This window comes from Lontra canadensis, unplaced genomic scaffold (genome assembly GCF_010015895.1).
Source record: "Lontra canadensis isolate GAN:19392208 unplaced genomic scaffold, GSC_riverotter_1.0 scaffold14, whole genome shotgun sequence".
Classification (NCBI taxonomy): domain Eukaryota; kingdom Metazoa; phylum Chordata; class Mammalia; order Carnivora; family Mustelidae; genus Lontra; species Lontra canadensis.
Window position 1 is genome coordinate 24,752,644 of NW_022631008.1, and position 21,642 is coordinate 24,774,285.

Genomic DNA, 21,642 nt, shown 5'->3' on the forward strand with positions numbered 1-21,642 from the left:
AACTTCCATAGTCTGCTTGGTAACTGTGTATGGATTTCCTCACCTAAACAAGCATCCCGCTGGAGAGGGGGTTGCCCATCTCATCATACACTCAATCCTGATCTCTTTGGATGCTTCCCTTGGGGTCCACCTGCTTTTGGCTTGAGGTTTATGTGGGGAAGATGCTACCACATTCCTTACTTAGCTAACAGCTTTCTACCTTGATTACTTTCTTCAGTTCTACTTTGGTTTTAGGGCTGTTTTTGCTTCTTTTTTTCTCTTAAAGTAATTCCTGCGTGGATATGACTAATACCTCTTTTTAGAATGTAGGGGAACTTGTTTCTCCTTGTTCTTAGCTTTGAGCTTTTACTGAAATTCTGAGACAACAGGAAAACTCCCATTCCTTTTTTAAAAAATCTTTATTTATTTTTTAAATTTCTTTTCAGTGTTCCAGAATTCATTGTTCATGCATCACACCCAGCGCTCCATGCAGTATGTGCCCTCCACAATACCCACCACCAGGCTCACCCAACCTCCCACGCTTCTCCCCTCCAAAACCCTTAGTTAGTTCCTCAGAGTCCACAGTCTCTCATGGTTCGTCCATCTCCCTCTCCAGTTTTCCCAACTCCTTTCTTCTCTCCATCTTCCCATGTCCTCCGTGATATTCCTTATGCTCCACAAATATGCGAAACCATATGATGCTTGACTTATTTCATTCAGCATAATCTCTTCCAGTCCTGTCCATATTGATGCAAAAGTTGGGTATTCATCCTTTCTGATGGAGGCATAATACTCCATGTGTATATGGACCACATCTTCTTTATCCATTCATCCATTGAAGGGCATCTTGGTTCTTTCCACAGTTTGGCGACTGTGGCCGTTGCTGCTATGAACATTGGGGTACAGATGGCCCTTCTTTTCACTACATCTGTATCTTTGGCGTAAATACCCAGTAGTGCAATTGCAGGGTCATAGGGTAGCCCTATTTTTAATTTCTTAAGGAATCTCCCACTGTTTTCCAAAGTGGCTGCACCAACTTGCATTCCCACCAACAGTGTAAGAGGGTTCCCCTTTCTCCATATCCCCTCCAACACATGTTGTTTACTGTCTTGTTAAGTTTGGCCATTCTAACTGGTGTAAGGTGGTATCTCAATGTGGTTTTAATTTGAATCTCTCTGATGGCTAGTGATGATGAACATTTTTTCATGTATCTGTTAGCCATTTGTATGTCTTCTTTGGAAAAGTGTCTGTTCATGTCTTCTTCCTGTTTTTTGACGTGATTATCTGTTTTGTGTGTGTTGAGTTTGGGGAGTTCCTTATAGATCTTGGATATCAGCCCTGTCTTTAGTGTTATTTGTGAATATCTTCTCCCATTCTGTGGGTTGCCTCTTTGTTTTGTTGACTGTTTCCTTTGCTGTGCAGAAGCTTTTGATCTTGATGAAGTCCTAAAAGTTCATTTTTGCTTTTGTTTCCTTTACCTTTGGAGACATGTCTTGAAAGAAGTTCTTGTGGCCGATGTCAAAGAGGTTACTGCCTATGTTCTCCTCTAGGATTCTGATGGATTCCTGCCTCGTGTTGAGGTTTTTTATCCATTTTGAAAACTCCCATTCCTTATCCCATTGTAGAAGCCACTGTCATCAGCGGTGTCTTCTTCAAATTATGAGGGGTATTAATAGTAAGAAGAGTTAGAATATGGTTCAACCAAAGTAACTAGTTTTCCGCATGGAGCACTGGGTGTTATACAGAAACAATGAATCATGGAACACTACATCAGAAACTAACAATGTACTGTATGGTGACTAACATAACATAATAAAAAACAAAAAAGAAAAAAGGAATCTAGTTTTCCTTTAATTAACTGGCCAACCATCCTCCCCCACATATAAATATCCTATTATTACGAGGTCTTTAGAGGAAAGGTAATATATAACAGGTTAGTAGTGCTTGATTTAAAAACTCTAATCGAAGTTATTTTACTTTTTAAGAAGCATGTTAGAGTATACTTACATAGTTTTATTTTTATAGAAAGAAAAATGCTATCATTGCGTTAACATCTTTTGGTTCAATGGGCTAGGGATTCATCTAGGTTACAGAATGAAATGGAGATTTAAAATAGACTACATATGCAAATAATAGTGAAGGGCTTCTCCCTTATACAGCCAGGTCTCCCGGGGCCAGAGCCTCAGCTCTGCCTCAGTCGCTCTGAGAGCATTGGTGACTAGACTGTCAGGAGTCACAGGCACCTGCTGATTCTTACTCCAGTGCTCTTCTGTTCGTGTAATTTGCTTACTCTGTTGTTCCTTCCTCTGTGTCTGTTTCTACTTTCGTTTGTCCTACCAATCTATTCTTTTTCTATATCTGTGGTTTAAATTCCTTGATGGGAAACCCAGTCGCTTTATCCCTGTTTGGGCAGAGCTTCATACCAGGTTTTTTGGAGGCTATTAGCCAGTGTAAAATAGATCTCTGCCGAAGGTACCATTCAGGGCTCCCGTGATCATGGTTGTTCTCTCAGAAGTAGACTGTGAGTGTGATGGCCGCTAAGACAGGCCAGCCCAGCATCATGGTTATAGGAACTAAAAAGGAATTATCCCTTTTGACGGCCACCTCTTCTTCGTTAAACACTATTTCCAAAAGTTTATAAGTGAGTAAAGAACAGAAGTTTGGAAAACGTAGACTGCTTATGTACTGTGTCCCTAATTATAGTTTGTAATACAGATGGTCTTCCAAATAAAATATTGGCTTGCTTCTGCGTCACAGCCAGGAAGCAGGATGTTTTACTTAACTGGGTTTTTGGTTATCTGAGAATGAAATTGCTTTCACGAGTTTTCTATTTTGTTCTCTTTCTGATCCTGTCCCTTTTAGAAATACTGTCCTTTTTCCCTCCTCCCCACTGTTTCATCCCTAGGGCTCATCTTCCTGTGATTGGTGAACTTACAGCCAGTGAAAAGTATCCTTTAGTCATTAATGTATCTGGTTGCCAATTCAACAACATTTTTTTTTTCTTTAAAATAATTGTTTGGCTCTTCTCAGGGGTAATCTCCCATACTTCCTCCTTTGACTTGTAAGTAAGTAAGTAAGTAAATGTAATATTTACTACCTAGAGCCCCTGGTTTTAATGTGTAGTTGTAATCTTATATAAGTAAGAGATTTGACATCTCAGGTAGTTTTAAATGTGTCTAATGAAAGCTTATATTTGTTTGATCTTAATGCATATGTGATTTTGTAGATAGATCAGCATTTCTTTGTGGTAGTGTATGTCCTGTAGATTCTTAAGCTTGCCAAATCTTTTTTTTTTTTTTTAATTTTTATTTTTATTAAAGATTTTTATTTATTTATTTGACAGAGAGAGATCACAAGTAGGCAGAGAGGCAGGCAGAGAGAGAGGAAGGGCGGGGGGGGCGGGAAGCAGGCTCCCTGCTGAGCAGAGAGCCCGATGCGGGCCTCGATCCCAGGACCCTGAGATCATGACCTGAGCCGAAGGCAGCGGCTTAACCCACTGAGCCACCCAGGCGCCCAAGCTTGCCAAATCTTTAACATTGAAAAAGACCCAAACATCTAATGTAATCTGAGCAAAATATATATAAAAGCTTTAGTTTTTGTTTGTTTTTTTAAGGAGATAGAAGTTTATTGAATAGAGGAGAGGAAAGGGGTCCTTTGCCCTCACAGGCTTGGGCAGTGTGACCTGTTTGCCCTCAGACCTTCAGATCACACCAGGGAGCCACCCTGTGGCCTGAGATCTTCAGTGGTCTGAAAAGTACTCTGGTTAGATTGCTGGAAGGCTGGAAAGAGAAAGGAGAGGGAAGGAAGAATCCCTCCCAAGAGCAAGAGGGGAATCTCCTCATCTTTTTGGGCAAGGGCAGTGTAGCTGTTTCCCCCTGGGGCTTTGGATCCTCATTCAGGAGTAACCTTGGCCAGGGGGTGGGGGCACAAAGTCTCCCGTATGGGCCACCTGATGTGGTGTTTCTCCCAGTCAGATGGGAGCCCCCAAATGTGGGGCAGCTGATCAGGTGGAAACCGGCAGTGGGTGGTGAAAGACATCACCTGAGCAGAACAAAGAAGATCAAAGTTTACTGAGTACATTGCCAAGGGAGTGGTCGGCAACATAGCAAAGCAGCGACTGTCTGCCTAAAAGCTTTAGTTTTTGAAGATTGTAAAGATGCCACACACCTATTTTTTTTTTCTCCAAGTTTTTATTTAAATTCTAGTCAGTTAACATACAGTGTAATATTAGTTTCAGGTATAGAATTTAGTGATTCAACACTTAACATGTAATATCTGGTGCTCATCACAACACCTCCTCTTTTTTTTTTTTTTTTTAATTTTATTTATTTGTCAGAGACAGAGCACAAGTAGGGGAACGGCGGGCAGAGGGAGAAGTAAGCTCCTTGCTGAACAGAGATCCTGTGTGGTACTTGATCCCAGGACCCTGTCTGAGACATGGCCTGACCTGAAGGCAGATGCTTAACTGCCTGAGCCACTCAGGTGTCCCAACACATGCCTTCCTTAATCCTCATCTCCCGTTTAACTCATCACCCCCCTTGCTCCCCTCTAGTAACCATCAGATTATTCTCTATAGTTGAGTCAATTTCTTGGTTTGCCATCCCCCCCATGTTCTTTTGTTTCTTAAATTCCGCAGATGAGTGAAATCATATGGTATTTTCTCTGACTTATTTTGCTTAGCGCTATACTCTCTAGTTCCATCCACATTGTTGCAAATGGCAAGATTTTATTTTATTTTTTTTTTATGGCTGAGTGATATTCCATTGTGTGTGTGTATGTGTGTGTACATATCACTGTTATTTACCTGTTTGTCAGTTGATGGACATTTGACTCTTTCCATAATTTGGCTGTTGTTGATAATGTTGCCGTAGACATCAGAGTGCTTGTATCCCTTTGGCTTAGTATTGTTGGATAAATACCTAATAGAGCTTTGCTGGATCATATGGTAGTTCCCTTTTTAACTTTTTGAGGTACCTCTGTACTGTTTTCCAGAATGGTTGTACCAGCTTGCATTCCCACCCACAGTGCAAGAGGGTTCCCCTCTCTCCACATCCTTACCAACACCTGTTGTTTCCTGTGTTGTTAATTTTAGCCGTTCTGACAAATGTGAGGTCATATCTCATTGTAGTGTTGATCTGTATTTCCCTGATGATGAGGTTGAGGATCTTTTCATGTGTCTGTTGGCCATCTTGTTGTCTTCTTTGGAAAAAATGTCTGTTCGTGTCTTCTGACCATTTTTTTTTAAACCATATTATTTGTATTTTGGGTGTTGTTTGATAAGTTCTTCATGTATTTTGGATACCAACCCTTTATTGGATATGTCCTTTGCAAATATCTTCTCCCATACTGTAGGTTGTCTTTTGGTATTGTTGATTGTTTTTTTCACTGTGCAGAAGCTTTTTATTTTGATGAAGTCCTAATACTTTATCTTTGCTTCCGTTTCCCTTACCTTAGGAGACCTATCTATTAAGAAGTTGCTGTGGTTGATGTCAAAGAATTTACTACCTGTGTTCCCCTCTAGGATTTTAATGGTTTCCTGTCTGACATTTAGGTCTTTCATCCATTTTGCATTTATTTTTGTTTATGGTATAAGAAAGTGGTCCAGTTTCATTCTTTTGCATGTAGCTGTCCAGTGTTCACAAAACCATTTGTTGAAGAGACTGTCTTTAAAAGAGACTGGATATTCTTTCCAGCTTTGTCAAAGATTAATTGACCATGTAATTGTGAGACCTATTTCTTCTAAAAGTAAACACTGATATGCCAAGTATCAGAGAAGTAAAACTTGGGCTACTAGGTCTTTTTTTTAGTGAAAGGAGAACTTTATTTTTAGATTTGTTGCTTTTGGAAAGTAAGATTTATGATTTTATTTTTTTCTCTAAGATTATTGAGAAATTATAGATCTAGGGATACAATATGATAATTTGATACTCATGTATTGCAAAATGATTACCACAATAGGGTTAGTTAATATCTCTATCCTCTCACATAATTACCATTTTTTTTTTGTGGTGAAAACATTTATGATCTACTATTTTAACTTCTCTTGAGTATATGATACAGTATTTACAAAAATTTTTTTAAATTCAATTTAATTAACATAGAGTGTATTAGTTTAAGAGGTAGAATTTAATGATTCATCAGTTGCATATAACACCCAGTGCTCATTCCATCAAGTGCCCTCCTTAATGCCCATCCCCCAGTTACCCCATACTCTCACCCTCCTCCCCTCCAGCAACCCTCACCTTGTTTCCTATGATTAAGAGTCTCTTATGGTTTGTCTCCCGCTCCGTTTCCGTCTTATTTTTCCTTTCCTTCCCCTATATTCATCAGTCTTACTTCTTAAATTCCACATATGAATGAAATCATATGATAATTGTCTCTCTCTGACCGACTTGTTTCACTTAGCATAATACCATCTAATTCTATCCATGTCATTGCAAATGGCAGGATTTCATTCTTTTTGATGACTAATATTCCATTGTGTATATATATCACATCTTCTTTATCTATTCATCTGTTGATGAACATCTGGGCTCTTTCCATAGTTTGGCTATTGTGGACATTGGGGCAATAAACATTGGAGTTCATGTGCCTCTTTAAATTACTGTGTTTGTAACCTTTGGATAAATAACCTAATAGTGCAATTGAAGGGTCATAAGGTACCTCTATTTTTAACTTTTTGGGGAACCTCCATACTGTTTATAATACAGTATTGTTAATTTTATTTATTTATTTATTTTTAAAAAGATTTTATTTATTTATTAGAATGAGCATTGGGGGAAGGGGCATAAGGATAGAGAGAAACAGACTCCCCACTTATCAGGAACCCTGATGTGGGATTTGATCCCAGAACCCGGAGATCATGACCTTTGCTGAAGGCAGCCACTTAACTGACTGAGCCACCCAGGTGCCCCACAATATGGAATTTTAGTCCTCATGCTGCGTACTAGATCCCCAGAACTTATTTATCCTATAGTTGGCAGTTTGTGTTCTTTGACCAATATCTTGTCATTACCCCCAGCCGCAGTAATCACCATTCTACAAATTTGGCTTTTTCAGAATTCTGCATATAAGTGAGAAAATACAGCATTTGTCTTCATTTGTCTGACATATTTCATTTAGCAATATGGGCATTTGTGTGTGTGTGTTTCTTTTAATATATGGTTTATGCTCACCATGGAGCTTGAACTCATGACCCTGAGATCAAGAGTTGCACATCCTACTGGCTGAGCCATTTAGGGGCCCTTGGGCATTTTTAAAAAAAATATTTATTAGAGAGAGAGAGAGAGAGCAAGCGCACACACAAGTGGGAAGGGCAGAGCATGAAGGAGAGAGAATCTTAAGCAGACTCTCTACTAGGTATGGAGCCCAGTGTAGGGCTCAGTCTCAACCTGGAGCAGAAACCAAGAGTCAGGTGCTTAACATACTGAGCCACCCAGGGGCCCCTTGTGCATTTTTTTTTTTTAAGATTTTATTTGTTTATTTGACAGACAGAGATCACAAGTAAGCAGAGAGGCAGGCAGAGAGAGAGGGGGAAGCAGTCTCCCCGTGGAGTAGAAAGCCCGATGTGGGGCTCGATCCCAGGACCCTGGGATCATGCCCTGAGCCAAAGGCAGAGGCTTTAACCCACTGAGCCACCCAGGCGCCCCTGTGCATTTGTTTTTAATGCAGGTATTTAAACATTCATTATAGTGAATGTTCTTTCTTTCTTTCTTTTTTTTTTTTTTTTTTTTTGCCATTGTACTCCTAAGGAGCTTGCTGTAAGGCTAAGGTATAATACTAAAATAAAATGCACCTTTACAACATGTCTGAATTATTGATGAGAATAAAACTGGTACCAGTCTAGGAGGCTGCTTTTACCTATCTGTATAACAGTGTTCCCTCTAATAAAAATTTGAAAGAGTTATGAGCAGATGACCGACCATGCTTTAGAGGCAAAAACTGTAAGGAATGAGCATTTATGAACACTTTACCTTTGTTATCAAATAAAACTTAAAACCAGGTTAATCTGACACATGTAATGTATGCATAATTGTTATTGTGCTGTGAGATAATTAGGCATAAATGGTAAGTAGTTCATGTAAATCACTATAATTAGAATTACTTTTACACAGCCAAATCAAGCATTCCTAGAGTCAGGGAGGGAGAGAATTAGAGTGTGGAGCTACTCTGCAAGTCTCTGTTTCCATTAATCAGGCTATACAGGCAGCCAGGTTTTTCCATCTCTTGGGAGGCGACATCATAGTCCAAGAGGCTTGGGAATAGGAGTGGAAGGCATAATATTCCTTTCCTCTCCTCCTGCTCTCTACAAAAACAATTTTCAGTTTTTCCCTAATAGAAAATTATTTTCAACTTCCTTTTACATCCTATAATTTTTTATTTGGATACCTCTGCTTACCGTCCCAAGAACAGTATGTACGTCACATGGAAAAGACCAGTGTTGCCTTTAAAGTCAGCTAATCTGAGGTCTTCTTGCTTTCCCTGTTCTGGCTTCTAGCACCTGGGTGCTATGAACAGGATACCTGGTTGGAATGTTAGTTGTGGCTTTTTAGGAGATGTGGGAGGCCTAGTCTAAATGCCTTTAATTATTAACCCAGGACTAAGCTATTTGTTCTTTATCCTCAGTTCTCTCCTTCTCTCTTCCATCTAAGGGCCTGAGCACTGATTCTCTCCATTCCTCTTAGAACTGGCATTTCCTATAGGTAAAGTAGGTCGAGCAGCATGATTGAGGTAAAGCTTCCCTGAACCCTTTATCCATTAGAAAATTGTAAGCAACGTTGACTATAAAATGGACAATATCTATAGCTACAGTTTTATTAAAGACCAGAAATTTTTAAAATTTATTTAAGTGTCTACATCCAGTGTGGGGGCTTGAACTCATGACCTGAGATCAAGAATTACATGTTCCACCAGCTGAGCCACCCAGGCGCACCCCAAGACCAGGAATTTTTTTTTTTTTTAAGATTTTATTTATTTATTTGACAGACAGAGATCACAAGTAAGCAGAGAGGCAGGCAGAGAGAGAGGAGGAAGCAGGCTCGCTGCTGAGCAGAGAGCCCGATGGGGGCTCAATCCCAGGACCCTGAGATCATGACCTGAGCTAAAGGCAGAGGCTTTAACCCACTGAGCCACGCAGGTGCCCCAAGACCAGGAATATTTTTTAAAAAATGTTTCTTTTATCAGATTTTTCTGACAACTGAAGCAAAAGCATTATATTCTAACCCGAGGATGGTATTGTCTATAAGAAGTGAGATCAGGAGTGAAAAAACCTTATATTTTGAGGACTAATACATCCCAGACTCATTGAAAGTCTGAAATTTGAGAAACAGAGTGTAATAGGCTTGTTTCTCTCTCTAGAATAATTAACCAATGTATTCAATTACATTTTAAGTTTTGTCATAATTCCTAAGGTTAAATTATGCCATCAACATAGATGAGAATGTCTTCAATAAGTCCTTTGAAATGAATTTATTTATTTTTTTAAGATTTTATTTATTTATTTGAGTGAGAGAGAGAGAGAGAGAGAGTGATCTCTCATGAGATCATCGCATGGGAGGGGAGAAGGTCAGAGGGAGAAGCAGAATCCTTGCGGAGCTGGGAGCCAGATACGGGACTCGATCCCAGGACTTGGGGATCATGACCAGAGCTGAAGCCAGTTGCTTAACCAACTGAGCCACACAGGTGCCCTCCTTTGAAATGAATTTAAAAGAAAGGCTGTAGCCCTATTTCATAATGTTTAGGATTGGAATTTTTTCTGTCTTCATCAGCCAAAGCTGACTACTTTGGTTATAAAAGCAAAATAACATAGGCTGTGAAGAGGCATTGTGCTTAGATTATAGTCAGAGCTCTAGGTAGGGGTTAGTAAATATTTTCTTTCCAGGACCATGTAGGAAACCTTCTAGGCTTAGGGGGCCATGTGATCTTTGTCCTGCTACTCAGTGTTACCACTGTAGTCAAAGCAGTCACAGAAGTACATAAGTAAATGTACTCCAACAAGTATTTATTTACAAAAACAGGTGTCAGGCTGAGTTTGGTCCACAGGCCATGATTTGCTGATTCCTGCTTTAGATGACTGCTGTCTGACCAGATTTTGAAGGCTGGCTGGCAACTATTAATTATATTCAGGGTTCTGTTTGAACTGTATTTAGTCTTAGTCTAGCTTTCCAATCTAATTCCCCATTACTTTTTATATATCTTTTTTTAAAAAAAGATTTTATTTGTTTATTTGACAGAGAGAGAGATCATAAGTAGGCAGAAAGGCAGGCAGAGAGAGAGGGGGAAGCAGGCTCCCTGCTGAGCAGAGAGCCTGATGCGGGGCTCGATCCCAGGACCCCAAGACCACGACCTGAGCTGAAGGCAGAGGCTTTAACCCACTGAGCCACCCAGGTGCCCCACTGTTTATATATCTTTTATATCTATCATCATATATATAAGCATATATATATATATATTCTTTTTATATATGCCTCTTGTCAACAGAATCACTCAGTGTTCCATTATATAGACAGACAAGACAAAGTAGAAAGTTTGGAACTTGCATGAAGGCTTGATACACCATCAAAGTGGCACTAAAAATCAGATTGGGGGAAGAGATGGTGTCGTCAATAAACAAGGATGAGACGATTGATTATGTGAAAAGTAAAATAAAATTAAGTACTTTTTTCTCATAAACTAAATTACATAGAATTAATGTCCTATACTTAAATTTCTTGGAGAAAATATAGAGGAATATCTTTATGAACCTGAGTGAGAAAAGGAAGAATTTCTTATTGAAGATATGAAAGCCTAGGGACATCTGGGTGGGCTTAGGCAGTTAAGCATCTGACTCTTGGTTTTGGCTCAGGTCATGAGCTCAGGGTCATGGGATGGAGCCCTGCGTCGGGCCCCACGCTTAGTGCAGTGTCTGCTTGTTCCTCTCCCTCTGCTCCTGCCCCAGCTCCCACTTGCACGTTCACTTGCTGTCTTTCCTCTATCTCAAAAGAAAAAAAAAAAGAAGAAGAATGGTGATGAAAGTCTAAATTCTGACGGTAAAGATGGATACATTTGGTTATACTAAAATTTAAAACTTCTAGCCAAGAAAAAGCATCATAGGAAAAGTGAAAAGGCAGAACACAGACTGGGAGAAAATATTTGCATCAAAAATGACTATGTATTGTTTTCTAGAATGTATAAAGAATTATCAAAAATAGGAAAAAAAATGATTAGAAGAATGGATGAAGAGTCTGTTTTGGGGGCATAACAAGCAGATGCCACAAAAATGGGTACATAAATCAGAATGTATTGCTGAAATGGAATGTTGCATAGCATGGGATGATTTCAAAATCAGGATTTTTAAAAAAAAATATTTTATTTATTTATTTTATAAGATTACAAGTAGGCAGAGAGGCAGGCAGAGAGAGAGGAGGAAGCAGGTTCCCTGATGAGCAGAGAGCCCGATGCGGGGCTCGATCTCAGGACCCTGGGATCATGACCTGAGTCGAAGGCAGAGGCTTTAACCCACTGAGCCGCCCAGGTGCCCCCCAAATCAGGATTGTTAACGCTGAGGAAAGAGGACACAAAGGGAGGCTTCAGCTGTACCTAGTGTTTTACTAAAATTTTGAAATATATTGAAATATAAAGATTTGATAAAGTTGGGTGGTAGGTAACTAGTTATTTAATATTCTATCCAATTTAGCCTGTTTATTGCATTCTATAATAAAAATATTTTTTAGTGTAATTGTTAGTTATTTCAACATATTGTTTTAAGTCATTTTGAGGAAATTACAACTTGATAATGTAATTTTAGACTTGTTCAGCATTTGTTTCTTACAGACAGATTGAGGAAGGGGAATTATTAGCACAGAGCTCAGCAAGGCATAGAAAGTACCTTAGACTTTTCAGCCATGGAAATTTTTTCCTGAAATTTCATAAGCTGAATTTTTTTGACCTTAAATCTTTTGCATGAATGCCAGATGTTTCTGAATCTGTATGTGTGGATATGTGTTCATTTAATGTTGGATTTAATCTGAACTTACATTCAGTAATATTTTGTCTTTTTTGAGTAATGTACTCCTTTCAGGTACTGGACAAATAATGAGCTAAATGTTTTCTCGTCTTCTAAAAGAGAATTAATAAATCTCCACCGTGGGCACTGGGGAAAGTAGTTCTATTACATAGCTGGGAAAAGCAAATGATTTTTAGTTTTATAGAAAACTCTATCATGCTTAGCTAGAAAATGTATCCATTTGCTTTTTGGAGGATGCTGGATTGTTAATATATAAGTTCAATTCAACAAAAAGAGAGTTGGTCCTCACGATGTGCTGGGCTTCGTGCTGGAAGCCTAGGATACAGATGTGAATAAGAGTCATGGCTTCTGATTTCAGTCATACCTTGCTCAGTAGAAGAAATGATCATAGACAGTTACAACTCAGTGAATTAAATAAAAATTCAGGTGGGTATGAAATACATACCCAAACAGTCTTTGAGAGCTGACTAAAAGGATTTAAAATGTATTCTGTATTATCACTTCACTTGTGGCTTATAATTCTGACTCAATTATAAGGAAATGTTATGAATCAAAGTACTATTTTTAAAAAATATTTAATTTATTTATTTGAAAGAGAGCACAAGCAGTGGGGGCGGCAGGCAGAGGGAGAGGGAGAAGCAGGCTTCCCGCTGGGCAGGGAGCCTGATGTGGGACTTGATCCCAGGACCCTGGGATCATGACCTGAGCCAAAGGCAGACACTTAACTGACTGAATCACTCAGATGCCCCAAAGTACTATTGATTTACTCTTGAAGGATCAGATTCCAAACGTGGATATGTACATTAAAATCAACAGCATATGGGAATTTTAGCAATGGAAAGCCCACTTCTCCCTCTGCCTGCCACTCCCCCTGCTTGTGTGCTCTCTCTCTCTGGCAAATAAATAAATAAAACCTTAAAAAAAAACTTAAAAAAAAATCAACAGCATAAAACCCACGAAAATATATGGTACAAATTCATATATTTAAGTTTATGTGTATTAACTGTGTACTCCTGAGAAGGATCAATGTTACTATATTTAAAATACTTTGTTCAACATGTTAAAAAATATGCCAGTTAAAAATATATTCAAATTGCTTTCACATTTGTGTTACTAAAATAAATGAAGATACTGCTGTAGGCATATGATACTGGCTTTACCATATCAAAAGTTTCTACTTCCCGAATTGGTCATGTGACTGTTTCAGTATTAAATAAATTTAGTAGTATTCTTGTAATCATTATTAAGTTTTACTATTAAATGCAATATTTACTATCTATAGAGAATAAAATGTAAATAATGCTTAATAAGATTAATAAATACTATGTAAAAGACTTCTGAGAACCATTCTGTAAAGCTTCCCTTTGTGCTATTAAATAATAGCAATTTTTGAAACTAAGGTTGAGAATTCAAAATTAAATTTGAAGAGAGACAAAAAGAAGTCCCAGATTTCTCAGATTCAGAATGTTCAGTAAATTTTTGTGAAGACTGAATGAAACCTAAAGGCAATCCTATCATTTTCAGGATGTGGGGATTGTGGGGGAAAGTTCAGCATATAGAAAAGGAAAATCAGGATGGATAGATGGTAGGCTAGGAAAATCCTTTGGCAGAAAGTATTCATGGATGGCGCCTGTGTAGCTCAGTGGGTTAAGCCTTCGGCTCGGGTCATGATCTCAGGGTCCTGGGATCGAGTCCCGCATCGGGCTTTCTGCTTGGCAGGGAGCCTGCTTCCTCCTCTCTCTCTGCCTGCCTCTCTGCCTACTTGTGATCTCTCTCTGTCAAGCAAATAAATAAAATCTTTAAGAGAAAAAAAAAAGTATTCGTGGAGTCAGAAAACTGAGGTCTCCATTTTAAGAATGTTCACTTAGATGCACTGGCAACAAGGCCTTTGGTTTGGAGGAAGCCGTGGGGAGGAAAGCATGGTAGCAAGGGTGAGAATCTAAGTAGTGGGAGAGATCTCTTTGCAGATGAAGGCCAACTCTTGGGTGAAGGGCACACTCTAACTGGAAAAGCCATGTGATGTGATATTTTGATTTGTGTTCTAGTAATTTCATTGTTCCTGTAAAGTCACCAGTTTATCTGTTTCTGAATTGTTTAGATTTTCCTTTTAATTTCAGTTGTTTTCCCACAAAATCTATTTCAGCCTGAAGTTCAGAGTTGTCCCTCTGAAGTTCTTCACTGGTTGCTTTCACATTTGCTGTTCCAGAAGATTCTCTATAAAGGCATCATCTTTGAAGGATAACTCTAAGAAGTTATTCCCTTTTAACCATATTAAGCCTTTCAAGAATTAGATATTTGCCTTCATTTAATTTCTTAAGTTGAATAGTAAATGGATTTTGCTTTATACATTGCTGAGTGAAAGCCTTTATTCTGAAACAAGAGGTGGTAGAAGAAAAACTGAGCAATCGCAACCCGTGCCCTCATCTCTCAGGGAAATGTTGGATGTACTGGGATCTGAACCCATGTTTCAAGCCACGCTACCATGCCAGGTCAGTTTCTCTAAGAGAAGTCTGAAGCACAGCTCCAAGGCAGTCTATACCTTCTTCATGGCAACAGAGACCACCACAGGGCTGCCTTCAGTTGCCTTTGCCTTGGTGAATGACACAAATGGCCCCACAAGTATTTCTTCCTGGACCACATTTTTACATGGCAACTAGAATGCCTTGTCCGTGGAGCAGATGTGAGTGGCAGTGTCCTTGCCTGTAGTTTCTCCCATTCAATGTATTCACCAATGTATCAAGACCCATAATTCTAACACATAATCTGACTGTTCCCTTCTTCTGTTTAAGTACCTTCGAGAGGAAGTACAAAATCAGTACCTTCAAGAGGAAGTACAAACTGAGTGTGTTCTACAAGGTCCTTGAGAACCTGGTCCCTGCCTCTTGCCAGCTTCATCAGTCTTAGTTCTCTGCTGTTAATGAAAGCACCAGCTGTGACAAACTACTTGAAGATCCTCAGCAAGACCACGACCTTCTCTTGCCTCTGGGTCTGCCAAGGCTACCCCTCGCTCCATCCTTTTATCTCATTTTTCTCCTATTGCCCACCTGGTAACCACATACTCCTTTAGGAAATACTTTGTTTTCTGGATATCTTAGGTCTGCAGAGCCCAGCTTACTGCCGGGTACAAAGTAGGTGCTCAGTCCTCAATCCATGTTTGCAGAATACATGAAAAATGAATAACAAAACCATCCCCGAAGACTCACAAAACAACGTCTGCTGACTCTGGAGGCTGTCAGTCTCTCTGCTGTCTCCCTGTCTGTGTGTCTGTCTCAGAGTGTTGGTGTCTCTTTGGGTGTCTATATCCATTTGCCTCTCTGTGGATGTGTCTGGATTCTCATTCCCTCTGTAGCTCAGTTCTTTGATAATCCAGGAGAAGCCTGGAAGGTCACTTTAATTCCTCAAATTCAGAACCTCAACCAGGTTCAGAATGAGGGATATTTTCACTTTTTTTTTTTTTTGATGAATTCCAGATTGGTTTGAGAATTATGTTTATGTGTTGGACATCCATCTGAACTAGTTAGTGGACTGGAATAGATCCCACCTAGTATAACTTTGTCCAAGCCAGTCCAGAATCAGAATATCAGTAGGAGTGAGTTAACATGGAAGATTGGCTAAAGAAACTGCCTCCTGTCATTTGTCTCCTAGTGGCACAATAGATACCTACAAATGCTTGTTGCTTGAATGCATGAGGCATTAAAAAGTCATTTACATCTTCAGACTTTGTTACAATCAGAAATTGAGCCATTTTGTACGCTAGTTGTTCAAGTTCAAGCTCACCCACTATACACACATGCTAGTTATTTAGATACTTAAATAGGCTTAATTATACTAGTAAACTGAACAGATTGGTGTACTTTAGGTTATGAAGGTTCTTTCGCAATTCAGCTGAAGGCATTTATTTAAAAGAAGTTTTTTATTTAAAGAGAATTTTTATTTAAAGAGAACTAACATATAGTTCAGTCTTTTAGTTTTTAAAGATCTTCTTAGAACCCTGAAGTGATCTACTTTTATCAGAAAGTGGTCTATGTTGAGAATGATATAATGCTAGTTTTTAAAAGATGTAATTATGCTCAGCATTCCAGCTGGAATCATTGTCTCTGATTCTATCATTTTTGGAGATAATAATGGAATGATGAGGGGAGTGGAGGGAAACAGGAAAAGTGGTATTCCTGCATTTTAAACAAATTGAAAACAACTCTTTTTATTTTAAAGCACCACCCTTATTATCTAATTGTCCTAATGGAAATTATGCTGGAGTAGCAGGTGGATAGTAACCCAGAAAGGTGGAGGACATGCTGTTTCAATTATGAGTTTGATGGGAGTCACCTTGGATTACTTTTTAATACTGAAATGTTAATATAAGGAATAAATCATAAGTTAAAATGATTAAATCACAATATTCCGAATGAGGATGACAAATGTTTACTTTGCAGTGGTTAAAGGAATACTTTTGGCAACAGTTTCAAAAGCACTCATCTGAAATGTAATTATGCAGATACTTTTAGAATAATTTTAGACTTGATTCAAAAGTGAAAGCAATTCACCAAAAAAGTAAAAGCAATTTAGTAGTTAACCACCACATTTTCCCCCAACTTAAAAAAATTTTAAATATATACTTTATTATCTAAATTCATTAATTAAAATAAAATGTATTATTAATTTCAGAGGTAGAAGTCAGTGATTCATCAGTCTTAAATAATACCCAGTGCTTATTACATCACATGCCCTCCTTAATGTTCATCGCTCAGTAATCCCCCCTCCCTTCCAGCAACCCTCAGTTTGTTTCCCATGATTAAGAGTTCTCTTATGGTTTATCTCCCTCTCTGATTTTGTCTTGTTTTATTTTTTTCTCTCTTCCCCTATGATCCTCTGTCTTGTTTCTTAAATCCCACAGATGAGTGAAATCATCTAATTGTCTTTCTCTGACTTATTTTGCTAATATGACACCCTTTAGTTCCATCTAGTTCTGTCCACATCACTGCAAATGGCAAGATTTCATTTCTTTAGATGGCTGAGTAATATTCCATTACTCATTACTGTGTATGTGTGCTGTGTGTGTGTGTATAAATATATATGTACCGCATAGCCTTTGTCTATTTCCTCTGTTGATGGACATCTGGGCTCTTTCAATATTTTAGCTATTATGGACATTGCTGCTATAAACATTGGGGTATACGTGCCCCTTTGGATCACTACATTTGTATCTTTGGGGTAAATCCTAGTAGAGCAATTGCTGGGTCATAGGGTAGCTCTGTTTTCAACTTTTTGAGGAACCTCCATACTGTTTTCCAGAGTATGTGCACCAGCTTGCATTCCCACCAACAGTGTAGGAGGGTTTCCTTTTCTCTGCATCCTTGCCAACGTCTGTCATTTCCTGAGTGGTTAATTTAAGCCATTCTGACTGGTGTGAGGTGGTATCTCATTGTGGTTTTGATTTATATCTTCCTGATGCCAAGTGACGTTGAACATTTTTTCATGTGTCTGTTGGCCATTTGTATTTCTTTCCTGGAGAAATGTCTGTTCATGTCTTCTGCCCATTTCTTGACTGGATTATTTGTTTTTTTGGGTGTTGAGTTTGATAAGTTCTTTATAAATCTTGGATACTAGCCCTTTATAAGACATTTGCAAATAATCTTCTGCCATTCTGTCATTGTCTTTTGGTTTTGTCGACTGTTTCCCTTTGCTGTGCAAAAGCTTTTTATCTTGATAAGGTCCCAATAGGTCATTTTTGCCTTTGTTTCCCTTGCCTTTGGAGACGTGTCTAGCAAGAAGTTGCTGTGGCTGAGGTCACAGAGTTTGCTGCTTGAATTCTCCTCTAGGACTGTGATGGATTCCTGTCTCACATTTAGGTCTTTCATCCATTTTGAGTCTATTTTTGTGTATTGTGTAAGGAAATGGTCCAGTTTCATTCTTCTGCATGTGGCTGTCCAATTCTCCCAACACTATTTGTTGAAGAGACTGTCTTTTTTCCATTGGACATTCTTTCTGGCTTTGTCAAAAGATTAGTTGACCATAGAATTGAGGGTCCATTTCTGGGTTCTCTATTCTTCTGTGTGTCTGTTTTTGTGCCAATACTGTACTGTCTTGATTACAGCTTTGTAATAGAGCTTGAAGTCCGGAACTGTGATGCCACCAGCTTTGTTTTTTTTTTCTTTCAACATTCCTTTTGCTATTTGGGTTTTTTTCTGGTTCCATACAAATTTTAGGATTATTTGTTCCAGCCCTGTGAAAAAAGTTGATGGTGATTGCATTGGATTTTGATGGGGATTGCATTGAATGTGTACTTTGCTCTAGGTAGCATAGACATTTTAACAGTATTTGTTCTAATCCATGAGCATGGAATGTTTTTCCAATCTTTGTGTCTTCTTCAGTTTCTTTCATCAGTGTTCTGTAGTTTTCTGAGTACAGATCCTTTGCCTCTTTGCTTAGGTTTATTGCTAGCTATCTTACAGTTTTTGATGCAATGCTCAATTGGATTGATTCCTTAATTTCTTTTTCTTCTGTCTCATTGTTAGTGTATAGAAATGCAACTGATTTCTGTGCATTGTTTTTATATTCTGCTGAATCCTATGATTTCTAGCCATTTCGGGGTGGAGTCTTTTGGGTTTTCAACATGGGGTATCATGTCATCATGAAGAGTGAGAATTTGACTTCTTTGCTGATTAGGATGCCTTTTTATTTCTTTTTGTTGTTTAAGGCTAAGGCTTCTGATACTGTGTTGAGTAACAGTGGTGAGAATGGTCATCCCTGCCATGTTCCTGATCTTGGGGGGAAAGCTCTCAGTTTTTCCCCATTGAGAATGATATTTGCTGTAGGTTTTTCATATTATGGTTCTTATGATATTGAGGTATGTTTCCTCTATCCCTACACTGTGAAGAGTTTTAATAAAAAAAGGATGCTGTACTTTGTTAAATGCTTTTTCTGCATGTATTGAGAGGATCATATGTTTCTTGTCCTTTCTTTTATTAATGTATTGTATCACATTGATTGATTGACAGATGTTGAACCACACTTGCAGCCCAGGAATAAATCCCATTTGGTCGTGGTGAATCCTGTTGGCTAGAATCTCGGTCAGAATTTTGGCATCCATGTTCGTCAGGATTATTGGCCTGTAATTCTCCTTTTTGGTAGGGGTTTTTGTCTGGCTTTGGGATCAAGGTAGTGCTGGCCTCATAGAATGAGTTTGGAAGTTCTCCTTCCATTTCTGTTGTTTGAAATAGCTTCAGAAGAATAGATATTAATTCTTCTTTAAATGTTTGGTAGAATTCCCCTGGGAAGCCATTCAGCCCTGGATTCCTGTTTTTTGGGAGATTTTTGATTACCGCTTCAATTTTCTTGCTGATTTTTGGTCTGTTCAGGTTTTCTATTTCTTCTTGTTTCAATTTTTATAGTTTATATGTCTCTAGGCATGTATCCATTTCTTCCAGATTGCCTAATTTGTTGGCATATAGTTGCTCATAATATGTTCTTATAGTTGTTTTTCTTCAGTGTTGGTTGTGATCTCTCCTCTTTCATTCATGAGTTTATTTATTTGGGTCCTTCATTTATTTGAGTCCTTTTCTTTTTGATAATTCTGACCAGGGGTTTATCAATCTTACTAATTCTTTAAAAGAACTGGCTTCTAGTTTTGTTGATGTGCTCTGTTCTTTTGGTTTCTATTTCTATTATTTCTGCCCTAATCTGTATTCTCTCTGCTTGGTTTAGGCTTTATTTGGTGTTCTTTCTCCAGATCCTTTAGGTATAAAGTTAGGGTGTGTATTTGAGACCTTTCTTGTTTCTTGAGAAAGGCTTGTCTTGTTATGTATTTCCCTCTTATGACTGCCTTTGCTGCATCCCAAAGGTTTTGAACAGTTGTGTTTTTATTTTCATTTGTTTCCATGAATTTTTAAAATTCTTCCTTAATTTCCTGGTTGACCCATTCATTCTTTAGTAGGGTGTTCTTTAACCTCCATGTATTTGTGGTACTTCAAAAATTTTTTCTTGTGGTTGACTTCAAGTTTCATAGCATTGTGGTCAGAAAATATGAATGGTATGATCTCAGTCTTTTCATACTGGTTGAGCTCTGATTTGTGACCCAGTATGTGATCTATTCTGGACAATGTTCCATATGCACTCAAAAAGCATATGTATTCTGCTGCTTTAGGTGAAATGCTCTGAATATATCTGTTAAGTCCATGTGATTCACTGAGTCATTTAAAGACCTCGTTTCCTTGTTGATCTTCTATGTAGATAGTCTGTTCCTTGCTGTGAGTGGGGTGTTAATGCTCCCTACAACTATTGTATTATTATTGATGTATTTCTTTAATTTTGTTATTAATTGGTTTATATAATTGGCTGCTCCCATGTTAGGGGCATAAATACAAATTGTTAGATCTTTTTGGATAAACCCTTTAATTATGATACAGTATCCTTCCTCATCTTTTATTGCAGTCTTTGGTTTGAAATCTAATTTGTCTGATACAAAGATTGCTACCCTAGCTTTCTTTTCCTGTCCATTAGCATGATAAATGACTTTTCCACCCCCTCACTTTCAGTCTGGAAGTGTCTTTGCATCTAAAATGAGTCTTTTGTGGGGCACCTGGGTGGCTCAGTGGATTAAAATGAGTCTTTTGCAGACAGCAGATTGATGGGTCTTGCTTTTTTATCCAATCTGATACCTGTATCTTTTGATTGGGGGCATTTAGCTCATTTACATTCAGAGTAACTATTGAAAGATATGAATTTAGTGCTGTTGTATTACCTGTAAAGTCACTATTTCTATGTATTGTCTCTGTTCCTTTCTGGTCTGTTACTTTTGGGCTCTCTCTTCACTTAAAGGATCTACTTTAATATTTCTTCAGAACTGGTTCAGGGATCACATTCTTTTAGTTTGTTTGTCCTGGAAGCTTTTTATTTCTCCTTTTATTTTGAATGACATCTTTGCTGGATAGAGTATTCTTGGCTACATATTTTTCTCATTTAGCACTCTGAATATTATCATGCCAATCCTTCCTGGCCTGCCAGGTCTCTGTGGATAGGTCTGCTGACAGTTTGATGTTTCTGCCCTTGAGGTTATGGACCTCTTGTTCCTGAGTTGTGTTTAGGATTTTCTCTTTGTCTCTGAAATTTGCAAGTTTCACTATTCTGTGTTAAGGTTTTAGCCTATTTTTATTGATTTTGAAGGGGGTTCTCTGTGCTTCCTGGACCTGAAAGCCCATTTTCTTCCCCTGATTAGGGAAGTTCTCTGCTGTAATTTGCTCTAATATACCTTCATCCCCCCCTTCCTCTTCTTGTGGAATCCCAATTATCCTAATATTGTTTCATTTTATGGTATCATTTATCTCTTGAATTCTCCTCTCATGACCCAGTAGTTGTTTATCTCTCTTTTTCTCAGCTTCTTTATTCTCCATCATTTGCGCTTTTTATTTTTTTAAAGATTTTATTTATTTATTTATTTATTTGACAGAGATCACAAGTAGGCAGAGAGGCAGGCAGAGAGAGAGGAAGGGAAGCAGACTTCCCACTGAGCAGAGAGCCCAACGCGGGGCTCGATCCCAGGACCCTGGGATCATGACCTGAGCCGAAGGCAGAGGTTTTAACCCACTGAGCCACCCAGGCACCCCTGTCATTTGCTCTTCTTTATCACTAATTCTCCCTTCTGCCTCATTTATCCTAGCAAT

At 38.5% G+C, this 21,642-nt stretch overlaps 1 protein-coding gene across 2 annotated transcripts in view; it reads left to right on the top strand.

Moving 5' to 3' along the window:
* AFG1L (AFG1 like ATPase) overlaps positions 1-21,642 on the top strand; it is a 225,537-nt gene that overhangs the window by 39,978 nt on the left and 163,917 nt on the right. The gene's annotated exons all lie outside the window — the stretch shown is intronic.